Source organism: Otolemur garnettii, unplaced genomic scaffold, assembly GCF_000181295.1.
Source record: "Otolemur garnettii isolate 467f Iridium unplaced genomic scaffold, OtoGar3 scaffold00001, whole genome shotgun sequence".
Lineage (NCBI taxonomy): Eukaryota > Metazoa > Chordata > Mammalia > Primates > Galagidae > Otolemur > Otolemur garnettii.
This window is the reverse complement of record NW_003852396.1, coordinates 12,104,724-12,117,688: the sequence shown is the minus strand read 5'-3', so window position 1 is coordinate 12,117,688 and position 12,965 is coordinate 12,104,724. Positions and strand designations below refer to the sequence as shown.

The 12,965-nt window shown below is 35.9% G+C and overlaps 1 pseudogene; it reads left to right on the top strand.

The window, feature by feature from the left end:
* Positions 1–9,495: 9,495 nt before the first annotated feature.
* On the top strand, positions 9,496–9,899 carry LOC100957662 (annotated as a pseudogene).
* The last annotated feature ends 3,066 nt before the right edge of the window (positions 9,900–12,965 follow it).

Below are 12,965 nucleotides of genomic sequence, written 5' to 3'. Positions count from 1 at the left end.
ACAAAAACAGAGAGGTAGATGTATGGAACAGAATAGAGAACCAAGAGATAAAAACTTTCAGTGGGGAAAAGATTCCCTATTTTAAAAATGGTGCTGGGCAAACTGGCTGGTGACCCATAGAAGTCTGAAACTGGACTCACACCTTTCACCATTAACTAAGGTAGACTCTCATTGGATTAAAAATTTAAACTTAACATGAAACTATAAAAAAATCACAAGAAAGTAAAGGGAAAACTCTTGAAGAAATTGGCCTGGGGAAATATTTTATGAAGAGGAGCCCCCAGGCATTTGAAGCAACACCAAAAATACATTACTGGGACCTGATCAACCAAAAAGCTTCTGCACAGACAAGAACACAGCAACTAAAGCAAGCACATAGCCCTCAGAATGGGAGAAGATATTTTCAGGTTATGTCTCCAACAAAGGTTTAATAACCAGAATCCAAAGAGAACTTGAATGCATTGGCAAGTAAAGAATAAGTTATCTCATCTCAGTTTAGGCAAGGGACTTAAAGAGAAACTTCTCTGAAGAAGACAGGTGCATGGCTTACAGACATCTGAAAACATGCTCATCATCCTTAATCATCAGAGAAATTCAGATCAAAACTACTTTGAGATATCATCTAACTCCAGTAAGATTAGCCCACATCACAAAATCCCAAAAGAAGAGATGTTGGCATGGATGTGGAGAAAAGGGAACACATTTGCACCGCTGGTGGGAGTGCAAACTAATACGTTCCTTATGGAAAGATGTTTAGAGCACACTTAGGGATCTAAAAATAGGCCTGCCATTCGATCCTACAATTCCTCTACTAGTTATATATCCAGAAGACCAAAAATCACATTATAACAAAGATATTTTTACCAGAATGTTTATTGTAGCCCAAGTCATAATTACTAAGTCATGGAAGAAGCCCAGGTGCCCATAGACCCATGAATGGATTATAAATAGTGGTATATGTACACCATGGAATATTATGCAGCCTTAAAGAAAGATGGAGACTTTACCTCTTTCATGTTTACATGGATGGAGCTAGAACATATTTTTCTTAGCAAAGTATCTCAGGAATGGAAGAAAATGTATCCAATGTACTCAGCCCTACTATGAAACCAATTCATAGCTTTCATATGAAAAATGTAACCCAGTTATACCCCAAGAAGAAGGGGAAAGGAGAGAGGGAGGAGAGGGAGGGAGCATGGGTGGAGGGAAGGTAAGTGGTGGGACCACACCTATGGTGCATCTTACAAGGGTACCTGCAAAATTTACTAAATGTAGAATATAAATGTCTAAAAACAAGAAAATGCCATGAAGGCTATGCTAATCAGTTTGATGAAAATATTTCAAATTGTATATAAAACTAGCACATTGTACTCCATGATTGCATTGATGTACACAGCTATGATTTAATAAAAAGAAAAAGAAAATTCAAAAGTCATGGATATAGAAGAATATCCACATAATAAACATTTACATGATGCAGGAAGAAAAAATACTTATGTGCACATATGGAAGTAAAATTCAGTGAAAGTGAAGTAGGTGGAACTGGGGAGGAGGGGTGGAGTAAATTCATTCTGGGTGAGAAGCATCCCTATAAATTTGTCTTAACATTTTCAAAAACAAATTATGTTATCAAAATGTGTGTACCCAAGTAATATTATGAAATTAAAAAGTAAAATGAAATAATGGTAATTTGAAAAGGAAAAAAAAGGCCTAGATGAGAATCTGAGCCTTTTAGAAATGCTCTGATTCTTTCCAGAAGAAAAGTATTGTACATGTAAAGTTGTGTTATGTTTATATAAATTCTTGGTTCTGTTGAGTCCCATATGTAACTGAGGCCATTGGAATTTCTTGTCTAGTCAATTTATTTTTATTTTAAATGATTATATGTCCATTAGAGAAACATCAAAAGAAGAAAATATAGTTCACTAATTAAAAACAATTTCTGACAATTTTGTGATATTTTGGTCCAGCTCCTTTAATTCACAGCAAACTCTTGTTTAAATACTTGTAATTTTGCTACCTTTCCCCAACATCATATGAATGCATTACATGCTATTACATATTTTGATAAAAATCTGTAACTACTAATTAGCAGCTTGTTAGATAGATGTACACAGATTGCTTTAAAATTAATAAATTAAACTTGGCTTACTATAACATTTTTATCTTATAAATTTTATTTTCAACTCTTTTGTATTAACAGCATAAAACACAAATTTATTGCACAAGTATCCAAAAATATTTTCTTTCTTTATATTCTTATTTTTGATATACAATTTTGAAAGAAATAAAGAGCATTATAATTTGGAAAATGGAGGTCAAACTATCCCTGTTTACTGACAATGTGAGCTTATAGCTAGCAAAATCCTAAAGACTTCACCAAAATACTCATAGAATTGATAAATAAATTGATAAATAAATTTGGCAAACTTGCATTGATTACAAAATCAATGTATGTAGGTGGTGCCTGTAGCACAAGCAGCTAAGGTGCCAGCCATATACACCAGAGCTGGCGGGTTTGAATTTGGCCCAGGCCTGCCAAAAAATGACAACTACAACCGAAAAATAGCTGGGTATTGTGGTGGGCACCTGTGGTCTCAGCTACTTGGGAGGCTAAGACAAGAGAATCTCATAAGCTCAGGAGTTTGAGGTTGCTGTGAGCTGTGATGCTATAGCACCCTACCCAGGGCTATAGCTTCAGGTTCTGTTTTTAAAAAAAGAAAAGTCAATGTATGTAAATCAGCAGCATTTCTGTATACTAATAACAGTCAAGCTGAGCATGAAATAAAGGACTCAGTATCATTCATGATAATTACAAAAAATTAAAACAACAACAATAAAAAGCCCTAGGAATATTGCATTGTCACTAGTCAGGATCTGGGACTTGCTGGTCTCCGGACCTGGCATATCTAGGTTCCAGACACAGACCACTATGCTACTTTGCTCAGGAACAATTGCTCTTAAGTGCCTGAGGGCTATTTACCTTAGCAGAAGGGAGAGAGATAGTCTTTCAGGGTGAAGTAGTCTTAGAATAGATTTTAGTCTTTAGCAGAGCTTAGTGATCTTCAGCAGAGATGCCATGCAGGCATTCTGCAGGCAGGAGAGGAAACAGAGTCAGAGTAAGCAGGTCCGTGACAGAATGCATGCTCACGACTGTCTTCTCCACCAGCCTAATATAAGGCTGATCTTATGCCTATCAACACCACAGGTGTGGAGTCCATTGAGTTCCTAATACTCTCATCTCGCGAGCTCTCTCATGCTTGTTAGGAGAGCTAAATCCCTCCCCATGCCCTTTCACCAAGGTGTTCCATTATTGAGCTACAGGTGTTTCTTATAACTCTCGCTCCTCTTAGCTATGGGCTGCTACAGAATATACTTAACCAAGGAATTGAAATACCTCTATAAGGAAAACTACAAAACACTGATGAAAAAAATCACAGATGACAAAAACAAATGGAGAAACATCCCTTTCACATAGATTGGTAAAATCAATATCATTAAAATATATACATTATATATATGAGGGCTATTTTTGTTAAAAACTAAGACAAACACACATTGGCCTAAGCCTACATGGGGTCAGGATTGTTAATGTCACTACCTTCTGCCTCCACATTTTATCCCACTGGAAAGTCCTCAGGGATCACAACACATGTAGTGCTGCCATCTCCCATGATAACAGTGCCTTCTGGAATACCTCCTTTAGGACCTGCCTGAGGCTTTTTTACAGTTAACTTTTTTTTTTTTTCTAATAAAGAGAAGTAATACATTCTAAAATAACATGAAAGGTAGGATAAAGTAAATGCCTAAACTGGTAACCTACTAGTGTATATCGTCAAGTATTACGAACTGTGATTGCCTTTGCTATCCTTTTACACGACTGGGAGTGAAGCATGTTTGTTTACACTAACATCAACACAAATGTGAACAACAATTTGCACTATGGGGTTAGGATGGCTACCTCACAAGGTGATAGAAAATCTTCAGCGGCATGATAATCTCAGGGGAAAGTCATGGTGTATGTGGCCCTCTATTAACTGATATGTCTTTTGTGCAGTGTATGACTGTACAGAGTGCATATTTTAAAATGCAGAATATAAGAATTCTGTTGGTAAAATATTGAAATTTCAGTAAGCAATCAAGACTGGAGGTTGAAATCTTGTGACCAGGTCAGACGGGTCTGAAGATCCAGTTTTGTCCTAGGACTTCCACAGCTGGTCAGGAAGAAGGATAAGAAGGGACACTCAGATCTGACCATGCCATCTGTAAGAGTGCTTCTGCTTTTGTGTCCTCCTCACCTAAAAGGCAACTAATTGTGGAGGTTGTAACAGTGAGAATTGATCTAGATTTTAGATCATCAGGTATAGAAAAACCATTAGACTGTGAGTAAAAAGAAGACTCAGATAACTAGGATTCCTGGAGAAGATGATTAGTGAAAACTTTCTCTAACCTCAGGACAAAATTCCTCTTTGTTTATTATGGCCTGGGAAGTGTGAGTGAGGGGCCATCATTGTAAGCCTGAAACTAACCCTTGACTCTTCTCAATTAGCCTGGCAAAACAGGACACAAGTGATCCCTGAGAGCTTCTCTGTACTTAACCCCCACACCAGCTTCCAAGACCACAGAAATGTGTGTTCATTTTTTTCTTCCTATATTTAATTCCCATAAAACCACCTGGAAACTGGGATGGAAGAAAAGATAAAACTCACCCATGCCTGGAATATCTCCTAAACACCAGTGACCATGGCAATGTCATGCTGAAGTTCCAATATAGGAAGGATTATAATTTTAAAATAGAGTCAAAGGAAATATTTGAAATTATCTTATAACACAATTTACTAGATTAGTTAAAAATTAGAAAGAACTTTTGGCAGCTGAAAAATTTTGTCCAAAATATTTTCATGTCTCAACTGTAAAATAACTCTTATTTGTTAATAATAATTTGACGGTTAGCCTGCATTGTGGTGGCCCCTGTAGTGCCAGCTACTTGAGAGGCTCAGACAAGAAAATCACTTATGCCCAAGAGTTGGAGGTTGCTGTGAGCTGTGATGCCACAGCGCTGTACTGACTCTATCTAAAAAAAAAAAAAAAAAAAAAAAAAAAGAATACTTTACTGGCAATATTCCATTTCTAGTTATCATGATTAATTTTTGTTTTTAGTAATACTATTGAGAAAATAATTTCTTACTTATTTTGTCTGATAATTATTTTAGAATATAGCATGTATACATCTGTATTATAAATTTAGTTTTATGTGATGTTTAAGTATATTGAATTTAAACTTTATTGTTCCAGTTTCATTGATTTTAGTAAACAATGGATGCCATTGCAAATATAATAATTAAATTTATATGGATATATTATAAATAAAAAAAATCATCCTTGTGCTACAGTATTACTAATTCTACTTTTTTTCCTTAAATTTAAAACAATGTTGGGGGAGGGTTAAGAAAAAAATATTTAGAGATACATCCAGGTTTGAATCTTAGCACTGTCACTTAGAAGCAGTCTGACACTAGAGAAGTCAACTTATCTTTTTAAGCTTTAATATTTCCAGCTATAAATGAGAATAATAGAACCCATTTTCACAGAGTTCTTATAAGATGAAAGTAAGAAATACTGTCTGAAAAATTTAGCAGGAGCACAGGGGAGTAAAGAGCATTCAATAAAAGCAGCAACTTTTATTAAGTTTTATCAATACATGAGGATTTAGAAATCAAACTTAAGAGAAAAGAAATATTAGTGAAAGCAAAGTAATGCAGATGCTTCCCATGTTACTTAATCCCCACAACAACTGTAGGCAATAGGTCTACAATTACTAACTCCATTTAATAAATGAGAAAACTAAGGTCAGATAGATTAAATAGTTCATTCATTAAGTATTTTTGACTTGAAAACTCATTGTTTTTCCATAATTACAGCATGCTGAGCTGCTCCTCTAAATCATCTGTCTTTGTAAATAACACTTAAAAAGACTGAAATGACGTGTGTGTCCTTGTCTGTTGTAGAGAACATTTAGATTATATTATTTTTTCCAGTATCTATTCTTCTTTTTTAGCACCTCATTTTCCCTTTGAGAAAGCCTGCTGTTGGATTAGTGTTAGGAGAAACATGATTCCAGACTCTATTTTTTAATATGGAAGAAAAAGGAAACAGATCCCCCTCTTCCAGGGGATAGGCACATGGCCTAAACTCTGACAATTCCAGGACTCTGTATCCTGTGGTGAGGGTGCAAGTTCAAGGTTAAAATTTTGTTAATCATCTCAGAAGTAGTGCCAGTGGCCGCATACCAAGTCATATTAGCTATGAAACAATTACTGTGCTCCCTGCTTCCTACTTCTTATCCCTCCACTGTTTCCCTGAGACCCCGTCCTCCATTTAATTCTGTTCACCCTTTTATAACCAGTCTCTCTCTTAGCCAATCTCTTTCTCTTTCTTCCAATCAGGAATCCTAAACAATGCACCTGCACTACCATCGCCCATGCTAGTTCTTGTCCTAGAGTGTCAACACAGCATATTGTTTGAAAGCATAAAGTTTGGAGCCAAATTCCAAGAGATCCAATCTCACATTTGCTGATTACTAATTTCTTCATTTGTATCTACCTTATAACATTTTTATCAAATTAAAACAACTGTTACCATTTGTAAGGTTTATAGAACAGTGTTTAGCACGTGGTATGCTTTATGGGTAAGTTTGCAATTATAATTCATTTGTATTCCTATTTGAAAAACTTTTAACAATAAAATTCTGAGTCCTAAGAAACTCTTGTATCATTCATTCTTCTGCTTCTCATTTGCCTCTTCTATAAATCCAAACATTTTCCAAATAGAGAAAGAACAACTCAAGCCAGCACCTATCTTGCTGTTTGATTTATAGAACAGTAGTGAACGAATATCACAAATGTGAAATTGCTTATTGGCAGTGACCCAGCCCCACTTGCGTTACATAGTGGAAATAACATGGATTTAATTCATCCCTCCACCCCATTAGAGCAACATGTACTTTGTACTATTTATTTGGCCACAGGTGTGGAGAGCCTTGCTTTCATGCATCAACCTGCCTGGTGTCTGTACTTCTCGTTTTGTGGGGCTTCCAGCAGATTATCTCCATCACAGGCAGATTGTTCTGTGCAGAACATTCAGGGGATCCCACAGCTGTGTACAAATCAGGTTTGTACTCTGTTCTCTGGACTAGCTGTCAAGAAAAAGAACAGTCTGACTTTACCATGACCTTGCTGGATTTTAAAGTTCCCAGACAAAAGTTACTCAGGACTGCATTTGTGACTTCAGCCTTGAGCTTGATAAGTTGTGCCTCTGGTGGGTACTGTTGTGTTTTGGGTCAGCAGGCCAGGAGCGGCATTGACTCCAAGAACTGCAGAGCATGAATCCTATTTTCTTCCTTTTTCATTCTTTTATATTTCAGCTTCTACCCATACCTGCTCATTGCTGGCAGTGATTGCCTTGGTTTTAGTCTTCTGCTTACTCACACACATGGCTTTGATTGGTTTTCCTTTATCTCAGATTTTCCCTTAGCTGTATTTTGTTGTTGATTGCTGTGCGTGTTCTGTCTGGATGCACTTTGAAGATTAAAATATATTACACACATAATATTAGGAAAATAGCCTTTTCTATTTTTCCTTTTCAAGTTACCAAGATCATTGTTTGTAAGACTCTTTTTGAGAACTTCTGGACACATTTCTGGAATTCTTAAACTACATTTTAAATGACAATAAACAGAGGCACAAGCTCCCTTAAAATATTCATTTCTTGATTCAAGCAGGCTGACCCGAGTCATCAGTGAAAGAACCCAACAAAGTGTATGACATGCAAGGCATTTTAGTAAGTCTCTGCTGAAGAAAACAGTGATGAGAGATTGTGCCTTTTTCAAAAACATTTTGGAGGGTGGATTATCCAAAGATTCTATGTCATTCTAATGTTTATGCTTCTACACTGTATATTTAAAATATCATATGATAATAGCATGTAAAAATAAACGCCCAATGAGATACCAATTGCCTGAGAATAAACATAGAGATTGAACAAAGCAAATCGTAGATGTTTATGATATTTATGAAGACCACTCTGCCTTCTTGCTGGAATAGCACTTAAAAGGAAAAGGAAATTGAAAAGTGAAATATCATTTAGCTACAAGGAACTCATTCATCACCTTAGTTAAGAATTTAGACGGTCATACTCAATAAATGAAACAGTCTGTTGATATGACTCCAGTCTCTGATGCATAGCATCAAATATAATGACTAATTAGTTGTTAAGCATGAAATTATTTCTGGGTAAAGTGTTTGTGTTTTATGGAACTCACAGTGAAATTTTTGAAGCCTGTATAGATTATTTCAGATTACTCATGACCTTCTCGTTTACAAGCCAGAGTTCCAAAGGAAAATCATAAACACAGAATGCTTGAATGCAGCAAATGAACTTTGCCCTGTGAAAGATGGTGCTATGCTATAAATCTTAGAGATATTGTATTTGAGGGCTTTTCAGGCGATAACAAAGAAGGTATGCCTTGGAATACATTTATTCCTTTTCAAGTAGCAACCTTTATATCGCATTTTAAACGTGACCATTGCCTTCTGAAACTGCTCAGTGTTACAAACAGGTATTTTCCCCTGCACTGTATTCTGAACAGAGAGATATAAGGAATATTCAATATTAGCTCATAAACATGGATCATATGGTATAAAACCTAACGGAATAAATTAATGATGATCATGGTCATTTTTTATTTTTTTTACTTTTATTAAGTCATATACACATAGATCATGAATACATTTACGCAGTTGTGGGATACAATGTGTTGTTTTTTTATACAATTTGGAGTGCTTACATCAAACTAATCAATATAGCTTTCGTCTCATTTGCTTAATTATTGTGTTAAGACATTTATGTTCTATTCTTGATAGATTTGACTTGTACTCTTGCAATATGCTCCATAGGTGTGGTCTCCCCATTTACCCTCCCTCCCTCTATCAAACCTCTCCCATCTCCTCCCATCCCCCTCCACTTCTCTCCTCCATCCTGGGCTATAGTTGTGATCGATCTTTCAGAAGAAAGTGTGAGTAATTATAAATTGTTTTCATAAAAGTACTGAGTACACTGGATACTTTTTCTTCATTCTTTACTACGGATTTGTTAGGTCTGCTCAGTGAAAATCTAAGTGTCATATACTGGTCTGATTTATTTTCCCGTTTCTTCAAATGGTGCCCTTTTTTAGATACCCATTTTCACTTGCAAACCACAATTTCCTCTAATACCTGAGTAGGAAACACAAGGGGGAGAAAGTGTGCAAAGAAGATACAAACATAAAAATCTAACAGCATATTCTCATTAACTGTACAACAAATTTCATTCCCTATCTTCCAGGCAATTCACTTAAGGAATGGATACATTCACAGTAAAAAAGTTCCCTGAATGAACCTGATGAGCTTTAATGATTGTTCATCCTTGTGTACAAAGTCTCAATTAAAACTAACATAAATGTCCACCGCGGCCACCTCCTTCTGCTGCTACTCCTGGTGGTGCTTGTGCGCTGGTTCGGTGCAGGCGTGGAATCTCTTTTGTGAAGGGCCAGCTGGAGAGACTTGGGCGGTCTCCACAATGGATGAAAAACCTAAAGAAAGAATCAAGACCGAGAACAGCAATTGAATTAATTTGAAGGTGGCGGGAGAGGATGGTTCTGCGCTGTAGTTTAAGATGAAGAGCAAACACCACTTAGTAAAGGAAGGAAAGCCTGTGGTGAACCACAGGATTTGTCAATGAGGCAGATCAGGTTCTGATTTGATGGGCAGCCAATCAATGAAACAGACACGGCTGCACAGCCAGAAATGGGGGATGAAGGAACAATAGATGTGTTCCAACAGCAGACTGGTGGCATCTGCTAAAGAGGGAACTTGCTGCTTCACACCAAAACTCTGTTATTAGAGACCCAGATACATTCTCAATTAGGAAACTGCAATTTATCTCCACCACATCCTGACTACTACAGTATAGTTTTTTCTGTTCTTTCATTTCCCCCTTCCCTGTTCCTTGATTGTACATAACTGGTATATGTGCACAAGGATACTGCTTTTTTTTTTTTTTAACTAAATAGCCAGCAATATGTTTTGATTGACAGCAGATGGAGATGGATTGGGGGAAAATATTGGTTCTGTGAAAATACCCTTTCTCCATTAGTGGCATGCCATTTGCTCTTACCCGTGCTTCCCCGAAAATAAGACACTGTCTTGTATTTATTTTTTCTCAAGAAGACACACTAGGGCTTACTTTCAGGGGATGTCTTATTTTTATTAAGTACAATACAACAATCTATATTTATTCAAATACAGTTAAGTCATCTTCTTCTGGAACCCGACAGGGGGAGCTGACCTTGTTGGTGGGGCTAGCGCTAGTGATGCGTGAACCCCTTTCCCCTAGCCATTCTCAAGTGTGCAATAGGATGCCTGTGACCGAGATTACCACATGCGCACCCGCACAAGTGCAAATGGCTTGGAGAAAGGAGCTGTGGCAGATAAAAGGTATTCCAGTCTTCCTTACTGCTCCACGCCAAAATACATGGCGTGGCTATGCAGATAAGCTGCATAGCATGCCCATCACTAGGTCTTATTATTGGGGCAGGGCTTATATTTAACAAATACATAGAAATCCTGCTAGGGCTTATTTTTTGGTTAGGTCTTATTTTCGGGAAAACACAGTATCTTCATATTCTAGTAAGTTATTTTGCTCTCACTGTTTTAAGAAAACAACAACACTGTGAAAAATCTTGCATACCTTGTCCAGAATTTTAATGTTTTCATTTATCATTGTAAAACCAAGGACAATTTTATAACTTTTTTGTATGCAACTGTTATGTGCACGGCAATCTGTCTTTAAGTGGGGATAAGTTACTCCAAAAAAATGACTGTAATAATAATTGCATTCCTCTTTTTTGCAATTATTATTAAGGTTATCATATATTGAAATTGTAGTCACCCCAATTGCCAGTCTTTCCTATTACACATATATCTAATATTGTGTGTTAAATATATTTTTAAGTAAAATATCTTAAATAAAGGCAATTCAATTTCTTCTACGTAAAAAAAAAAAAAGACTCCTAGATAGTTTTCTCTTCAAGTCATGTTTTGTTGTTCAAATAAACTTCTTGTTTAAAATGAAAAAAAAAAAAACTAACATAAACTTTGTTATTCTTAACTACATATGATTAATATCTAATGACAATAAGGTTGCAGTTCCAGGCAATCTTTCAAGTCATATTCAAAGGTAAATTATTTATATGATGATATATGGTATAACTAAAATTTGAATTGTCACTGAGAATTTCAGGGCAAAATTACCATTCAAAATATGCAAATTATACATAAGGTGATTGATTTTACATCTAGACCACCTTTCATAAAATATTTTTTTATTTGAAAAATTTAGGGAGTACAAGTGGATCAATGAGTACCAGTGTATCATGATGAGGTCAGGGTTTTCTGTGTACCCATCACCAGAATAGCATAGATTCTACCTGACCGATTTTTATCCCTCACACCTCTCTTTTCTTCCCCACTTTTTAGTTTCTAATGTATTACATCCCTCCATTTTGTATATATACAAACACACACACACATATATATATGTATATGTGTCCTTCATGTAGCACCCACATATAAAGAGTACATGTGGTATTTGCTTTTCCATTTCTGAGATATTTAACTTAGGATGATGATCTCCAGTTCCATCTAAGTAGCTGCAAAAGAAATTATTTAATTTAAAAAAAAAATTTTGTGGCTGAGTAGTATTCTATGGTGTATAGATAATGCACATTTCTTACCCATTCATCAATTAATGGGTACTTAGTTCAGTTCCATATTTTTGCACTGTAAATTGTGCTACAGTAAACATTCTGGTGCCCTTGTCTTTTTTATAAAGTGACTTCTTTTTCTTTAAATAGCTCTCCAGTACTGAGATTGCTGGAATGAATGGTAAAGTTCTCTATTAGTTGGTTGAGGGAATATACATACTGCTTTCCAGTACTTAGCAGTTGTACTAATTGTCCAGCTGAACAATTGTACTAATCCATAATCCCAGCAACAGTGTATAAGCATTACATTTTTACTGCCTCCACAACAACATCTATTGTTTCTTAACTTTTTAATTTTGATAGTTCTGACAGGGTTAAAGTGGTAATTCACTGTGCTTTTAATTTGCATTTCCAGATATTAGCCCTTTGTCAGATCTATAGTTTGCAAATAGATATTTTCTCTCATTCTGGAGGTTGTCAGTTTATTCTGGTGATTATTTCCTTTGCTGTGCAGAAACATTCTAGGTTAATTAAGCTTTATTTATTTATTTTGTTACTGCAGTTGCTTTTGGGGTCATACACATAAATTTTTTGCCTAGTCTAGAAAAGTTTTTCCTATATTTTCTTCTAGAATTATTATACTTTCAAGTCTGGCATTTAAATTTTTAGTTTATCTTGAGACAATTATTGTGTACAGTGAGAGACAGGGGTCCAGGTTTCATTCTTCTGCATGTCACTATCCAGTTTTCTCAGAACAATTCATTGACTGGGATATAGTTTCCCCAGTGCACATTGTTGAGTGCTTTGTGAAAGATCAGTAAATGTAGGTAGATGGTTTTATTTCTGGGTTCTCTGTTCTATTCAATCAGTCTATGTGTCTACTTTTATACCAGTATCATGCTGTTTTGATTGCTATAAGATTGTAGTATAATTTGAGGTTAGATAATGTAATGCCTCTACATTTGTTCTTTTTGCTTTAGGATTGCTTTGGCCATTCAGGAACCTTTTGGTTCCGTATGGAAGTTTAGGATTACTTTTTCTACATCAGTGAAGGATAACATTGGTATTTGGATGGGAATTATGTTGAATCTGCAAGATTCTTTGGGCAGTATAGACATTTGAAGAAGATTGATCCTGCAGATCCATGAGTATGAAATGTCTTTTC